Source organism: Nerophis lumbriciformis, linkage group LG38 (genome assembly GCF_033978685.3).
Source record: "Nerophis lumbriciformis linkage group LG38, RoL_Nlum_v2.1, whole genome shotgun sequence".
Taxonomy (NCBI): domain Eukaryota; kingdom Metazoa; phylum Chordata; class Actinopteri; order Syngnathiformes; family Syngnathidae; genus Nerophis; species Nerophis lumbriciformis.
In genome coordinates, this window is record NC_084585.2 from 11,388,086 (window position 1) to 11,406,611 (window position 18,526).

Sequence of the window (18,526 nt, forward strand, 5' to 3'; positions counted from 1 at the left end):
TAAAAGGAAGTCAGAAGATTTTACAGTAAAAAAAACACTGGCTCTTCAGTCACCAGACGTCACTGTAATAACAACAGTGGTACGCTTTTCCATTTACCGTATTTTCCGCACTATAACATAAAAAACACAATATATACATTATATATCAAAATAAATCAATACAGTCTGCAGGGATACAGTCCGTAAGCACACATGATTGTATTTCTTTATGACAAAAAATAAATATATAAATAAAAAATACCATAACCCCCCCCCCGTATTTTCCGCACTATAAGGCGGAAATATATATATACACAATATATACATTATACATCAATACAGTCTGCAGGGATACAGTCCGTAAGCACACATGATTGTATTTCTTTATGACAAAAAATAAATAAAAATACCATAACCCCCCCGTATTTTCCACACTATAAGGGGGAAATATATATATATATATATATATATATATATATATATGTCTTAATAAGGTTATCCAAAAAATAGTGCTCGATACCGTAGTAGAGCGCAATATATGTATGTGTGGGGAAAAAAAAATCACAAGACTATTTCATCTCTACAGGCCTGTTTCATGAGGGGGGGTACCCTCAATCGTCAGGAGATTTTAATGGGAGCATTCGCATACCATGGTTTATATAGGGCACAGAGTGGGTGGGTACAGGCTGGCCTAGGGGCGTGGTGATTGGTTCATGTGTTACCTAGGAGGTGTTTCCGTCTATGGCGGCATGTTGTTACAATTTCGCTGCGCTTGTTGAGGGATGACAGGTCTGGACGGTAGATAATAAACAGTTTCTCTTTCAAGCATAGGTTGCATCTTTTATTACCACTATTGTAAGGTGTGCTGGATGCAAGAATTTGCCATGTTATTGAATATTCAACATTATTGTCTTTGAGGTCCCAAATGTGTTTGCTGAGTTCTGTGGTATTTCGCAGGTTTTTGTTCCTGAAAGAAGCCTTGTGGTTGTTCCATCTGGTTTTGAATTCACCCTCGGTTAATCCTACATATGTGTCGGATGTGTTAATGTCCTTGCGTATTACCTTAGATTGGTAGACAACTGATGTTTGTAAGCATCCCCCGTTGAGGGGGCAATCAGGTTTCTTTCGACAGTTACATGCTTTGTTGGTTTTGGAGTCGTTCTGACTGGGGGTCGACGGCTCATTTGCAATTGTTTTGTTGTGGTTTGAGATGATTTGTCGTATATTGTTCACTATCGATGCTGTCATCTAGCAAAGCTGAATTTGACCAAGCAACCCCCCCGTACCAAAAAGCCCTTGATGAAAGCGGATACAATTTCACCCTCACCTATGAACCCACGCCAGGAAACCAGCCAAAAAAGAACAGAAAACGAAACGGCATCATCTGGTACAACCCCCCATACAGCAAAAACGTCTCAACGAACATTGGACACAAATTCCTCAACCTGATTGACAAACACTTTCCCAAAGACAACAACCTAAGAAAAGTATTCAACAAGAACAACATCAAATTGAGCTACAGCTGCATGAACAATATACGACAAATCATCTCAAACCACAACAAAACAATTGCAAATGAGCCGTCGACCCCCAGTCAGAACGACTCCAAAACCAACAAAGCATGTAACTGTCGAAAGAAACCTGATTGCCCCCTCAACGGGGGATGCTTACAAACATCAGTTGTCTACCAATCTAAGGTAATACGCAAGGACATTAACACATCCGACACATATGTAGGATTAACCGAGGGTGAATTCAAAACCAGATGGAACAACCACAAGGCTTCTTTCAGGAACAAAAACCTGCGAAATACCACAGAACTCAGCAAACACATTTGGGACCTCAAAGACAATAATGTTGAATATTCAATAACATGGCAAATTCTTGCATCCAGCACACCTTACAATAGTGGTAATAAAAGATGCAACCTATGCTTGAAAGAGAAACTGTTTATTATCTACCGTCCAGACCTGTCATCCCTCAACAAGCGCAGCGAAATTGTAACAACATGCCGCCATAGACGGAAACACCTCCTAGGTAACACATGAACCAATCACCACGCCCCTAGGCCAGCCTGTACCCACCCACTCTGTGCCCTATATAAACCATGGTATGCGAATGCTCCCATTAAAATCTCCTGACGATTGAGGGTACCCCCCTCATGAAACAGGCCTGTAGAGATGAAATAGTCTTGTGATTTTTTTTCCCCACACATACATATATATATATATATATATATATATATATATATGTACATTCCTGTACATATGTAGAGTGCATTGTACAAAGCAATCCATAGATTCTACTTTAAAAAAACATTGGTACCATTTTTACTTTTACAGTAATTAAATATAAAAATCAACATACATTTTAAAGTACCAGTAGAGTGGAAAAACAACTTGACTTTATATACCAAATTGTGTTTCATTGTGCCCATTAAAACATATCCAATTGTATTTACGATCAGCAAAGTATGTGAAAAAGTATGTGAAAATACTGTCTAAACTAGAGATGATGTTTGATAAGAAATTATCGAGTTCGAGCCTATTATCGAATCCTCTTATCGAACCGATTCCTTATCGATTCTCTTATCGAGTCCAGATAGGTTGTTGTATGTGGAAAAAAACACACAATATTTGGTTTAACAAAAGCTCACTTTTATTATATAAGAAAAAAATAAAATCTAATAAATAAATAAATATTGATTGTTACCCCCCTAAAATTTTTTTTTTTTAAATAAATAAATAAATATTGATTGCTGTTACCCAAAGTATATTAAGTGGGATTTTTCAGAAAAACAAATATATACAGTAACACAAAAACAACCTGTCTCTGTGATCACTAAAGGTGTATAAATAATTATATAGTGTTAAATAAAATTAGTCCCTTGGGCACAAAACTTAAAATAATACAGCTCTCCAAAAAGTGCACTTCTGCTGCTATTTGACATAACTGTTTGTTATGATGCTTTTACATTTTTGCACTTTATTTCTTTATTGAAAGAAAATTCTATGAAGAGAAAAGTTGTTTGCAAATGTGGTTACAATGCTAAAAAATGAAAAGTTAAAGCTAAAAAAAGAAATACACTTTATTGAGTTAACATTATTTCTTTATAGGGGGAAAGATGTGATGTTATGAGCTAGTAATATTACAACTACACTACCCAGCATGCAACAGGAGTTATGAGCATGCGCGGTAGCCCCGAAAAGTGTTGTTGCATGTCACCACCCGGCAGCTAAGAATGAGGTTATGAGCACGCTGTGAAAGTAAACGTCAAGAACTCAGCCAACACGCCTCGTCTGCATTATTTATAATTAGACAGACAACACATACAGTATACAGTGTGATTTTGTTTTGTTTACAAGGAAAGAAAAACAAAAGTTAAAAAAGGGAGATATGTTGTATCAATATGTGTGTGCTGCGGTTGCTTTAAGAACGTTGCGACAGCTGCCGTAAAGGAGGTGCGTTGCTAGCCTGGTTGCTATGTTTCCGGTTGTTCGTAAAAGTGTTTGTCATGTGTTTGTACCCTGCTCAAATCTCTCAGTAAAGTTATTCATTGGATTATACCTTTTGTTTTGAACTTTATTACACTTTGGAGCGCTTTTTCCGGTCCATTGTTTTTCCTGCTTTCCCTATCTGCGCCTAATGACTGAGCTACGTGACGTCATTTCTTGTGATGCCTCACGGAGCATTTCTGGTCGGGACGGGATTCGTTCCCAGGGATTCGAATAAAGAACCAACTCTTTTTCTTTACTATAGTGGTCTCGATAAAGGGTACCGGTTCTCAAAAAGGGATTCGAGTCCGAGGACTCGGTTCTTTTCTTATCGAACAACCGGGAAAACCGGTTTCGGGTATCATCCCTATTCTAAACATAACAAAGTAGTAAAGCTTTTGCACTCTGACTATAGTATCAGATCAGTCATACTGGAAATACGCAAAAATTGCAAAGAGATGTTCTGTCTATCATTTACAGTCCTTATGTGAGACAAGAACACATATGTTTTTTTTTTTATGCATTCGAAATCGTAAATAAATAGCTAACAACTGAGTCAACCGATGGAGGGTCCTCTATTGCGCCCATTATACCCTCTCTAAAAACATGCAGCAACTGCCAACAGTATTCCATTTACATGTCGTGACCTGAAAACTAACCAAATATGAGTGATATTGTTGTTATAAGTGCCAACGCAAACGGCCTATTTTAGCGGCGCAATGATAGCAGCGAGCTAATGCTATTGTTCCCACACCAACCCGGCAGCTGATTCTGCTGATTTTAGCTAAAAGTCAAATCGGGCCCGAGCAGCGGACCACCTGGGCCCTGTTGAAATTACTGTTTTTTCTTCTATACGTTTGGACGTCTTTTTGAGGTCCTTAACATACACGAAAAGTCCCCATATTTAGCAGCTGTGTCAGGTATGGCACACAATGTTATAATTTAGGGGTCCCGAAAATTAACTTTGAATATTAGCTTCCTACCAGTTTCACGTATCAACACGAACATCGCAGGAGACGTCCATCATGAAGAAAAGTCTCAGGAACCCATACCTTAAAACAAACAGGCAATAGGCCATCTTGGTTTTCATCTTCCAATTTTTTGTCAAAAAAAAAAAAGGTGTCGTACTTTAACTAACTCCTCCTAGGGACTTTGGCAAAATGAGTAGCGGTCAAAATTACAGATACTACACATAGAGGTGATGATAACATGCAAAAATATGTTGCCTACGCCAGTGTTTTTCAACCACTGTGCCACACTAGTGTGCCGTGAGATATTGTCTGGTGTGCCGTGGGAAATTATGCAACTTCACCCAATTGGTCCAAAAAATATTTTTTGCAAATCAATAATTATAATCTGCAAATACTGTGTCGTTCCTAAGTGTCCGTGCTGTGTAGAACTCGGCCGTAGAATTGTGATCCCAATATGCAGACCACAGCGTGCAGGTAAAAAGCTAGGTAACGCTTAAAGGGGAACATTATCACCAGACCTATATAAGCGTCAATATATACCTTGATGTTGCAGAAAAAAGACCATATATTTTTTTAACCGATTTCCGAACTCTAAATGGGTGAATTTTGGCGAATTAAACGCCTTTCTATTATTCGCTCCCGATGTGACGTCACATCGGGAAGCAATCCGCCATTTTCTCACTTTCGTCGGTGTGTTGTCTGAGGGTGTAACAACACGAACAGGGACGGATTCAAGTTGCACCAGTGGCCCAAAGATGCGAAAGTGGCAAGAAATTGGACGAAATTTGTTCAAAATACGAAGCTGTGGGGAAAGCCGACGAAATGGTCAGTCGTTTGTTCCGCACACTTTACCGACGAAAGCTATGCTACGACAGAGATGGCAAGAATGTGTGGATATCCTGCGACACTCAAAGCAGATGCTGACATCAACTCCAAGGAAAAGAGAGCGGATGAGGGTATGTCTACAGAATATATTAATTGATGAAAACTTTATTCATTACTCGCGGTTTTACGTAAATTATTATACATAAACTGTGTTTACCAATAATTTAGCTTAAAAACATTTATTGTTTTCAATCATTCGAGTACATTTGGGTAGTCTTGTGTAATGCAGTATTTTGTGTCTATTTAGGTATGGTTAACCTGAGTGCTGATATCGTGGAAAAATATATGTTCTTAGCGCGCCTGAAATGGGCTGTCTGCACTCTCAAAGTGCATGTTGTTGCCAAATGTATTTCATATGCTGTAAACCTAGTTCATAGTTGTTAGTTTCCTTTAATGCCAAACAAACACATACCAATCGTTGGTTAGAAGGCGATCGCCGAATTCGTCCTCGCTTTCTCCCGTGTCGCTGGCTGTCGTGTCGTTTTCGCTTGCATACGGTTCAAACCGATATGGCTCAATAGCTTCAGTTTCTTCTTCAATTTCGTTTTCGCTACCGGCCTCCACACTACAACCATCCGTTTCAATACATGCGTAATCTGTTGAATCGCTTAAGCCGCTGAAATCCGAGTCTGAATCCGAGCTAATGTCGCTATACCTTGCTGTTCTATCCGCCATGTTTGTTTGTATTGGCATCACTATGTGACGTCACAGGAAAATGGACGGGTGTATATAACGATGGTTAAAATCAGGCACTTTGAAGCTTTTTTTAGGGATATTGCGTGATGGGTAAAATTTTGAAAAAAAACTTCGAAAAATAAAATAAGCCACTGGGAACTGATTTTTAATGGTTTTAACCCTTCTGAAATTGTGATAATGTTCCCACCAAAAATGAACAAAAGGGAAAGGAAAAGGCAATGAAGCAGAGGGATGGCTATGTAAAACGACAGTAAAACTGAACTGGCTACAAAGAAAACAGAATGCTGGACGACAGCAAAAACTTGCGTGTAGAGCAGAGATGGCGTCCATACATGACATGGCAAGCAACAATGTCCACACAAAGAAGAATAGCAACCACTTAAATAGCCTTGCTTGCTAACACAAAGCAGGTGCGGGGAATAGCACTCAAAGGAAGACATGAAACTGCCACAGGAAAACACCAAAATAACAGCACAAAACAAGTCCTAAAGCACTACACACAGGAAAACACCAACAAACTCACAATAAGGCATGAGTAGGACCTGGTAGAGTTAATCTTTTTTACGTTTTCTGCTGGTGGTGTCCCTGTGTATTTTTAAATGAAAAAAATGTGCCTTGCCTCAAAAAAGGTTGAAAAACACTGGCCTACGCCATAAGAAGTGGGCGTGGCATGACACCAAACATTGATGTGATTACTCGCCACAAAACGTTAATAACTTGGCTACGCAGGTTTAAACTGGTAACAGATCACTATAGATCAGGGGTGTCAAACTCATTTTAGCTCAGGGGCCGCATGGAGGAATATCTGTGCACACTCGGGCCGGACTATTAAAATCATGGCATTAAAACTAAAAAATAAAGACAACTTCAGATTGTTTTCTTTGTCTTACTTTGGCCAAAAATAGAACAAACACATTCTGAAAATATTACAATACAAATATAGAGAAAAATACCAGCAGCGGTAAAGTTTAGATCCATGAAGGAAAGAAGAAAGTGAAGGAATGTTTATAACTGAATACATTAACATATGCATAAAAATTTGTTTTTCCTTTTTATTATTCTTTTGAATAAATCAAGTAACGTTTATGACAATCTTTTTTCCAAAACACAATATAGAATGTGAGATATAGCAAGATAATGCATACATTTATCATTTGTTTTCAAAACAGTTACAAAAAAGTGGGACCCAAAAATTTACTGTGGGACCCCAAAAATTTACTGTGGGACCCCATTCTTAGGGCCAACACTGATGGAGTATTGGTGCGTGCAAAACAGCAGCAGGTGGCTGTGGCCTGCGGGCCGGTTCTAATACTAATCAAATATCATCCCGGGGGCCATAGATCATTCATTCGCAGGCATTGACTTCAACACCTAGGCTATAGATGGTCAGAAACAGATGGCCGATCATACATTTCGGATAACTATTATCTAATACATAGGATGTGGGCGTGGCATGGCGCCAACAATGTGATCAGATAGTTCACCACAAAACACTAAATGTTTAGAACTCGGCTCCACAAGCTCCACGATCCTGACCCTAACTGGTAGAACTTATGCTGATGACACCGTGAAGTGCTCGATGGGTCAGTACCTGTTTATCGCCATTCCAAGTAGGCGGACTCTAGCAAAATCAGATTTTATTAATTTAGATGATCGGATGTTCTTCCCAACTGACATTAATGAGGCTTTAAGGTCGGGATCTGATCATGTCTGGATGTTAATTTCAACACTACCCTTGCCCCTCCAGATGCTCCGATTTTCCCGCCATTTTTGATGGTGGGTTGGGGTGTTTGGAGGGACGCAACTTTATGCCTATTGCGCCACCATTATCGGCCCCTTGTGGTGTAAAATTTTAACTGTCATAACTTCGTTGCACATGCTCCAATCTTTCTGAAATGTTTGATGGTGTGTCGGGTTGTTGGGTGGGCCGTAACTGCATGACTACTTCAGCGCCTTTATTGCCCCCTTGTGGTGAAAAACTATACCAGTAAAAATTTCCTTACACATGCTCTAGCGCAGTGATTTTCAACCACTGTGCAAATCAATAATCATAATAATGTGCCGTTGTCTAGTGCCTGTGCTGTGTAGAGCTTGGCAGGGTAATCTTGTAATACTCCATACCAGTAGGTGGCAGCAGGTAGTTCATTGCTTTGTAGAAGTCGGAACGCGTCGAGGATGGTTTGTCGTGATCCCAATATGCAGAGCACAGCGGGAGACAGCGTCCAGGTAAAAAGGTATGTAACGCTTAAACCAAAAAATAACAAGGCAAATCCCGCTAAGAAAAGGCACTAAAGCATAGGGATGGCTATATAAAACAAAAGTAAAACTGAACTGGCCACAAAGTCAACAAACACAGTATACTGGACGACAGCAAAAACTTACAGCGTGTGGAGCAAAGAGGACGTCCACAAAGCACATCCCGTATATGACATGACAATCAACAATGTCCCCACAAAGAAGGATAGCGTACGCACAAATTAAAGAGTCTTGATTGCGAAAACAAAGCAGGTGCAGGCAATAGCACTCAAAGGAAGGCGTGACGCTGCTACAGGAGAATACCAACAAAACAGGAAGGGTCACCAAAATAACAGCGCAAAACAGGAACTAAAGCACAACACACAGGAAACAACAACAAACTCAAAATAAGGCACGACAACCTGGTGGAGTTTCATTGTTGAACCTTTTCTGCTGGTGGTGTGCCTCCGTATTTTTTTCATGAAAAAAATGTGCCTTGGCTCAAAAAAAGTTGAAAAACACTGCTCTAGCGGTAGAAAATGGATGTATGGATGGATGTTCTGATTTTCCTGAAATTTTTGATAGTGGGTCGGAGTATTGGGTGCGATGCAACGGCAATACGGCCAGTGGTGGGCCATCAGGGACAGCAAAGCTTTCTTTACAGACCAAACATAACCAGAAATCATAATCATAATTAAAGATAAAAGTAATTCTTAATTTACTTTCCCTAAATATCTAAAAGAGTTCATACTATGCGCCTTCCAGTGGTGTTGTTTTTAGTTTTAGTTTGTATCCAATCAGAATTCACCTAGCTTGTGTCACCATGCTGTACCATATCTGACCGGGGCCTTTAAAATCAACAATGCGGGCGTCTATGCACTGTAAGTGAACGGACACATACAGGTGATAGACAATTGCCATAGCCAATCAGATCACGAGTTGTTGTCAGTAAGGCCTTCTAGCTGGCCCTAACATTTACACGTCCTGTGATTAGATACTCACTTGGGAGTCCCAAGTGAGTATCCAATGATTTTCCACTGTAAAAACAATGATCGCCAAAATGTTATCGTATATAAAAACAACAGATGTACCATTTTTCCATTTACAGTAATTCGGTGTAAAAACCACCACACATTTCCATACAAATTCCGGCGAATGAGCTGCCAGTTTTTTTACCGTTAAAATCAGCATTCATTTTTTTTTTTTATAGTGTATATACAGGTAAAAGCCAGTAAATTAGAATATTTTGAAAAACTTGATTTATTTCAGTAATTGCATTCAAAAGGTGTAACTTGTACATTATATTTATTCATTGCACACAGACTGATGCATTCAAATGTTTATTTCATTTAATTTTGATGATTTGAAGTGGCAACAAATGAAAATCCAAAATTCCGTGTGTCACAAAATTAGAATATTACTTAAGGCTAATACAAAAAAGGGATTTTTAGAAATGTTGGCCAACTGAAAAGTATGAAAATGAAAAATATGAGCATGTACAATACTCAATACTTGGTTGGAGCTCCTTTTGCCTCAATTACTGCGTTAATGCGGCGTGGCATGGAGTCGATGAGTTTCTGGCACTGCTCAGGTGTTATGAGAGCCCAGGTTGCTCTGATAGTGGCCTTCAACTCTTCTGCGTTTTTGGGTCTGGCATTCTGCATCTTCCTTTTCACAATACCCCACAGATTTTCTATGGGGCTAAGGTCAGGGGAGTTGGCGGGCCAATTTAGAACAGAAATACCATGGTCCGTAAACCAGGCACGGGTAGATTTTGCGCTGTGTGCAGGCGCCAAGTCCTGTTGGAACTTGAAATCTCCATCTCCATAGAGCAGGTCAGCAGCAGGAAGCATGAAGTGCTCTAAAACTTGCTGGTAGACGGCTGCGTTGACCCTGGATCTCAGGAAACAGAGTGGACCGACACCAGCAGATGACATGGCACCCCAAACCATCACCCAACCATGCAAATTTTGCATTTCCTTTGGAAATCGAGGTCCCAGAGTCTGGAGGAAGACAGGAGAGGCACAGGATCCACGTTGCCTGAAGTCTAGTGTAAAGTTTCCACCATCAGTGATGGTTTGGGGTGCCATGTCATCTGCTGGTGTCGGTCCACTCTGTTTCCTGAGATCCAGGGTCAACGCAGCCGTCTACCAGCAAGTTTTAGAGCACTTCATGCTTCCTGCTGCTGACCTGCTCTATGGAGATGGAGATTTCAAGTTCCAACAGGACTTGGCGCCTGCACACAGCGCAAAATCTACCCGTGCCTGGTTTACGGACCATGGTATTTCTGTTCTAAATTGGCCCGCCAACTCCCCTGACCTTAGCCCCATAGAAAATCTGTGGGGTATTGTGAAAAGGAAGATGCAGAATGCCAGACCCAAAAACGCAGAAGAGTTGAAGGCCACTATCAGAGCAACCTGGGCTCTCATAACACCTGAGCAGTGCCAGAAACTCATCGACTCCATGCCACGCCGCATTAACGCAGTAATTGAGGCAAAAGGAGCTCCAACCAAGTATTGAGTATTGTACATGCTCATATTTTTCATTTTCATACTTTTCAGTTGGCCAACATTTCTAAAAATCCCTTTTTTGTATTAGCCTTAAGTAATATTCTAATTTTGTGACACACGGAATTTTGGATTTTCATTTGTTGCCACTTCAAATCATCAAAATTAAATGAAATAAACATTTGAATGCATCAGTCTGTGTGCAATGAATAAATATAATGTACAAGTTACACCTTTTGAATGCAATTACTGAAATAAGTCACGTTTTTCAAAATATTCTAATTTACTGGCTTTTACCTGTACATTATATTAAGCTGCACAGGTTGATTGGATGCGACGTGACCAAGCTTCTTGTTTGTTTTGGGCTTCATGAAATCAAAAGTGCTTGTCCGAGGCTAGAAGTGATTGATGGGCTCGCTTTAATTGACAATTAAAATGCAATTACAAGCTGTTGTTGGGACCAGCCAGGCTGCTCAGTAAATAAAGTCACCCTAAGAAAGCACGACGAAGGCCGCTGCTACACTTACAACATACATGTATGACATCATCAGTATTCAAAATGTGAAGGGACGTCGGTCATTAGGCTCCATAAAAGTAAAAAAAAGAATGATGCTGGCAGTGTAGTAAATGAAGAGCTTCATGACTTTCTAAGGCTTTAAACAGAGCTGAGCTGTTTGTTGATGATTTTTATGAGCCCCTTTTCATTCTTCTTTCTGAAGAACCCAATCATAATTAACACAGGCACTTTCTAATTAGGAAGTGAATAAAATCAGGCAGCAAAGACGGATTGCTTTATTTTTTCTCTACCATCCACACCTGTTTTGCGCCGTTCATTAGCCAATTTGTTCCCTCTTATCTCGACGCTCCCTCGCTTTAATTAATGGCTGCAGAGGCCAGAGATGACATTTGGAAGATTCTTTTCTTTCCTGCCTTCAGCTAACTGAGGTTAACCTCAAGTGTGTTGCATACTGTATGACCCCGCCATGCATGTGTGTGTGTGTGTGTGTGTGTGTGTGTGTGTGTGTGTGTGTGAGATGAATACAGGACAGAAATATCAGGGGGAAACAATTGCTCTTAGTCTTTTTAAATATATGCTATTTGGTTGCTTTAGACCAGGGGTGTCAAACTCATTTTAGATGGGGGGGCCACATGGAGGAAAATGTACTCCCAAGTGCGCCGGACTGGTAAAATCACGGCGCGATAACTTAAAAATAAAGACAACTTCAGATTGTTTTTTTTTTGTTTAAAAATAGAACAAGCACATTCTGAAAATGTACAAATCATAATGTTGTTGGGTTTTTGTTTTTTACACTTACATGTTGCGGTTAATAGGATTCCATCTTTATTTGTCATTATTTACATTTTCTGAATACATTTAATTGGATTAGATAACTGTAATGTTCATCAGTCAACTCATTGGTGTTAATTTTCAATCCATCAAGATAAAAAAAAATATGGGACAAGCGGTAGAAAATGGATGGATGGATATCCAAATCAAATTATAGTATGTTATTTATGTAGTTTGATCCTTTTCCTCAACTGACACATGTAGCATCATCTACAAAGACACAAATAATTGCTATTGCGACATCCAGTGGACACATTTAGAACAGCTGTTTCTTTCATTCAAATATTTCCGGTTAATTTTTATACTTAAACTCATCCCGCGGGCCGTACGTTTGACACCCCTGGTTTAGACTACTATTTCAAACATGTATGCCATTACAAGTGATATATTATATAGTTTACACATTTACATTTCTTTTTACAACTTGTTCAAAAAGGAGAAGGAAGAATCCTACCCCTTTTCCAAATCATAGCAATTTAGTAGCACATATTCACTTCCTGTCCTCATTTTGTGACATAATGTATATCAATGAATACTAATATTAGTTAAGTCAGTTATGGTTCACATATGAGATAAATAATATCTCATTTTCAATAAGGTTCAAGATGTTAATAAAAAATATTATTCCTTGTACTTTGTAAACACTTATAGTTTGAACAGCCTCTTAAACTGGATCATATTAGTACATTGTTTAACTTCTTTGTTTAATCCATTCCATAATTAAATTCCACAAATTGATATGCTAAAGGGTTTTAAGTGTTGTACGTGCATACAAATGTTTTCAATTTGATTTTATATTTCTCCTCTTTTGTTGAGAATAATTGTTGTACATTCTTGGGTAGCAGGTTATAGTTTGCTTTATACATAATTTTAGCTGTTTGCAAATGCACCAAATAATTGAATTTCAATATGTTTAAATTATTAAATAAAGTGCTTGTACGTCTTCTATATCCAACATTATGTATTATTCTAACTGATCTTTTTTGTAGCACGGTTAGTGAATGTAGTGTACTTTTTAGTTATTTCCCCATTGTAAACTGCAAGGACGATGAAAAAGTAGCACAGAGTTATTCAAATGTGTCTGAATAATCAAAGATGAAATGTAATTACATTCAAAGTAATGCAGTGAAAGTTGTTCCAGCAGACATGAACAGCAGCGATGTGCCGATACGCCATCATCATGGTTTGGTACATACTGTGCACTAACTCCATTTTAATTTATTTTGGGTACTGTAAAATAAGCCCCCGGGGTTTAAAGTGCAGCCTTATATGTAGCCTGCACTTAATTTTTTTAATGGCCCGCTGCACAAAAAAAAAGTTGGAATAAAAGAATAAACCCGTGTAAAATAATGAGAAAAAGGTCAAACGCAGGCTGTCTTTTTCTTTGAAAAAAAATTATATTAAATAATATGCAATGCAGTCGTCCCTCACCACAATATTTCAGCTTCACTATATTGCAGTGTTTTTAAAAGCACATTCTACATATCTGTGGCCTACATTAAGTGTTAAATAACGTCTTATTTTTGACTTATATGTACAGAGCTGCAATAATTATTTAAAGGGGAACATTATCACAATTTCAGAAGGGTTAAAACCATTAAAAATCAGTTCCCAGTGGCTTATTATATTTTTCAAAGTTTTTTTCAAAATTTTACCCATCACGCAATATCCCTAAAAAAAGCTTCAAAGTGCCTGATTTTAGCCATCGTTAAAAACACCCGTCCATTTTCCTGTGACGTCACATAGTGAAGCCAACACAAACAAACATGGCGGAAAGAACAGCAAGCTATAGCGACATTAGCTCGGATTCAGACTCGGATTCAGACTCGGATTTCAGCGGCTTAAGCGATTCAACAGATTACGCATGTATTGAACCGGATGGTTGTAGTGTGGAGGCAGGGAGCGAAAACAAAATTGAAGAAGAAACTGAAGCTATTGAGCCATATCGGTTTGAACCGTATGCAAGCGAAACCGACGAAAACGACACGACAGCCAGCGACACGGGAGAAAGCGAGGACGAATTCGGCGATCGCCTTCTAACCAACGATTGGTATGTGTTTGTTTGGCATTAAAGGAAACTAACAACTATGAACTAGGTTTACAGCATATGAAATACATTTGGCAACAACATGCACTTTGAGAGTGCAGACAGCCCAATTTTCATCAATTAATATATTCTGGAGACATACCCTCATCCGCGCTCTTTTCCTGAAAGCTGATCTGTCCAGTTTTGGAGTTGATGTCAGCAGGCCAGGGAAGCTAGGGTCGATAGGGGGTTTAGCTCGCTCGTCTGCGGGAACAAACTGCCGCCATTGCTTGCCGTGCTACCGAGGTCCTTTGTCCCTGAATTGCTCACACACTCCGGCAGATTCAATGGGATTCTGGCGGCAGATTTCTTTGACTTTATCGTTGGAAATGCATCTGCTTTGAGTGTCGCAGGATATCCACACATTCTTGCCATCTCTGTCGTAGCATAGCTTTCGTCGGTAAAGTGTGCGGAACAAACGTCCAATTTCTTGCCACTTTCGCATCTTTGGGCCACTGGTGCAACTTGAATCCGTCCCTGTTCGTGTTGTTACACCCTCCGACAACACACCGACGAGGCATGATGTCTCCAAGGTACGAAAAACAGTCGAAAAAACGGAAAATAACAGGGCTGATTTGACTCGGTGTTTGAGAAAATGGCGGATTGCTTCCCGATGTGACGCCACGTTGTGACGTCATCGCTCCGAGAGCGAATATTAGAAAGGCGTTTAATTCGCCAAAATTCACCCATTTAGAGTTCGGAAATCGGTTAAAAAAATATATGGTCTTTCTTCTGCAACATCAAGGTATATATTGACGCTTACATAGGTCTGGTGATAATGTTCCCCTTTAAATCGCTTGGAAAAAGTTTTGATTTCTTTGAACAAGCTTCGAACAAACTAATGAATAGAATACTTGATTATACAAAGAGTATGGGGTATCGGACTGTCTGATTGGGGCGGTCCGCTCCCTGTACGATCAGTGTCAGAGCTTGGTCCGCATTGCCGGCAGTAAGTCGGACACGTTTCCAGTGAGGGTTGGACTCCGCCAAGGCTGCCCTTTGTCACTGATTCTGTTCATAACCTTTATGGACAGAATTTCTAGGCGCAGTCAAGGCGTTGAGGGGATCCGGTTTGGTGGCTGCAGGATTAGGTCTCTGCTTTTTGCAGATGATGTGGTCCTGATGGCTTCATCTGGCCAGGATCTTCAGCTCTCACTGGATCGGTTTCGCAGCCGAGTGTGAAGCGACTGGGATGAGAATCAGCACCTCCAAGTCCGAGTCCATGGTTCTCGCCCGGAAAAGGGTGGAGTGCCATCTCCGGGTTGCGGAGGAGACCCTGTCCCAAGTGGAGGAGTTCAAGTACCTCGGAGTCTTGTTCACGAGTGAGGGAAGAGTGGATCGTGAGATCGACAGGCGGATCGGTGCGGCGTCTTCAATAATGCGGATGCTGTATCGATCTGTTGTGGTGAAGAAGGAGCTGAGCCGGAAGGCAAAGCTCTTAATTTACCGGTCGATCTACGTTCCCATCCTCACCTATGGTCATGAGCTTTGGGTTGTGACCGAAAGGACAAGATCACGGGTACAAGCGGCCGAAATTAGTTTCTTAGAGATAGGGTGAGAAGCTCTGCCATCCGGGGGGAACTCAAAGTAAAGCCGCTGCTCCTCCACATCGAGAGGAGCCGGATGAGGTAGTTCGGGCATCTGGTCAGGATGCCACCCAAACGCCTCCCTAGAGAGGTGTTTAGGGCACGTCCGACCGGTAGGAGACCACGGGGAAGACCAAGGACACGTTGGGAAGACTATGTCTCCCGGCTGGCCTGGGAACGCCTCGGGATCCCCCGGGAAGAGCTGGACGAAGTGGCTGGGGAGAGGGAAGTCTGGGCTTCCCTGCTTAGGCTGCTGCCCCCGCGACCCAACCTCGGATAAGCGGAAGAAGATGTATGGATGGATGGATACTTGATTACAAAAATAATAGATTTATGATCTATGATACATTTATGGTACAGGAATGTATTTCGATACTTTTCGGTACTTTTCGATAATGTTCAAAATAAAGGGGACCACAAAAAATTGCATTATTTATATGTGCTTTGTGGACTTGGAGAAGGCATTTGACCGTGTCCCTCGGGAAGTCCTGTGGGGAGTGCTGAGAGGGTATGGCGTATCGGACTGTCTAATTTTGGTGGTCCGCTACCTGTATGATCGATGTCAGAGCTTGGTCCGCATTGCCGGCAGTAAGTCTGACACGTTTCCAGTGAGGGTTGGACTCCGCCAAGGCTGCCTTTTGTCACCGATTCTGTTCATAACCTTTATGGACAGAATTTCTAGGTGCAATCAGAGGGTTAAGGGGATCCGGTTTTGTGGCTGCAGGATTAAGTCTCAGCTTTTTGCAGATGATGTGGTCCTGCTGGCTTCATCTGGCCAGGATCTTCAGCTCTCACTGGATCAGTTCTCAGCTGAGTGTGAAGCGACTGGAATGAGAATCAGCACCTCCAAGTCTGAGTCCATGGTTCTTGCTCGGAAAAGGATGGAGTACCATTTCCGGGTTGGGGAAGAGATCTTGCCTCAAGTGGAAGAGATCAAGTACCTCGAAGTCTTGTTCACGAGTGAGGTAAAAGTGGATCGTGGGATCAACAGGTGGATTGGTGCCTTCAGTAATCCGGACCCTGTAGCGATACGTTGTGGTAAAGAAGGAGTTGAGCCGGAAGGCAAAGCTCTCAATTTACCGGTCGATCTACGTCCCCATCCTCACCTATGGTCATGAGCTTTGGGTTATGACCGAAAGGACAAGATCAAGAGTACAAGCGGCCGAAATTAGTTGCCTCCGTCGGGTGGCAAGGCTCTCCCTTAGAGATAGGGTGAGAAGTTCTGTCATCCGGGGGGAGCTCAAAGTAAAGCCGCTGCTCCTCCCGGCTGTCCTGGAAACGCCTCAGGATGGCTGCGGAGAGGGAAATTTGGGCTTCTCTGCTTAGGCTGTTGCCCCCGAAACCCAACCTTGGATAAGCGGAAGATAATGGATGTACAGTATGTATGGATGATTATCATTATTATTTAGTGCGCTGCTCGGCAGAGGCCATGTTTGTCTTAAAGCATCTCTTCCTGAGGGCGTTTCAGTGTTATAACTTCACCTTTATTGTTAGTTTTTAAGCAGAAATGTGTCTGTTCTCCCTTTTCTGTCTACACACTGTGTCTGATTGTAAGTACTCCGTGATTGTGCACTACCGAACATACTCCTCTGCTCGTAAACCAGCAATGTCACGTCGTGACTTCGACGCGGGCGCGGGGGGTGGCGGACTGGTACGTTTCAGAGGCAATATAGTACCAAAAATGATTCATTAGTATCGCGATACTATACTTATACCGGTATACCGTACAACCAATGTTCCCTCTAATTGTTCATGTGTGTGAGCAAACACAAAAACTCCCTGAGCATTCAGTGGAGCACATGTGAGCAACATCATACGTGGCAATACCAGCAGCACACCTGTCTCAAACCAATCTTTTATTATAACACTCAAATGAGAGGAGTCATTTTCATGAGATTACTTTTTTATATTAGTGATTTGGCCCACTTGTAATGAAAATAAAAGAAATTGTGTTTTTCATAAGCTATGGATTAGTGTTGTACAATATGTCTGGGTGGGGGTCCTGCTTTGGGAATCATTTGTACCCCTTTCAGAGATCATATTTAGTTGCCCTTAAATATTCTCATGTTGCACAATGAAATGTAAGCATAGAATGAAGTGTGCATTCCTGTAACTTTCTCTAGTAACAGCATTCCATGATTAATATCAATAAATTAACATGAATAATAAATGACAGCAAAATAAGCACACGCATGACTGAGGAGTCATAGTGTAACTTTGTGTGGTGTTTGAGTTGTCCGACTTTTTGTGTGGCCATAAACGCACCAGTGGCTTAGTGGTATGCGTGTTGGTGACAGATGACAAGTTGCTTTTGGCCGTAAAATGACTAGTTTTTCGAGATAGAAGTTTTTTTACTCGTGTTTTGGTGTGGTTATGGCCGAATATAAACAGTTTTGCTCAATAAAGTGATCGATATAATTCCTGTCCTCGAAGCATCACGATAGACGTTAGAACACTGTTAGGGCCGCTTGTTGTCACTGTCACTCCGAGTTGCATTGCAAAATTACACAGAATAAATGTGTTTATTTTGTTTAGAATTCAGATGGGTTTGATTTGGTGCCCGGCATATATTTGTTGTGCGCAGAGGACGCTTGAGCAGTGCACAATTGCGCAGGCGCGCACCTTAGAGGGAACGTTGCGTACAACCCTACTCTACTGTACAATAACATATGTACTTATAACATAGGACATGATGAGTAGTTGTTTTATTTTTTATGGATCAACAACAACCTCCTTGGT

General features: G+C 40.9%; 1 protein-coding gene across 3 annotated transcripts in view; it reads right to left on the bottom strand.

The window, feature by feature from the left end:
* Positions 1-18,526, bottom strand: part of cacna2d2a (calcium channel, voltage-dependent, alpha 2/delta subunit 2a) — a 629,987-nt gene that overhangs the window by 221,576 nt on the left and 389,885 nt on the right. The gene's annotated exons all lie outside the window — the stretch shown is intronic.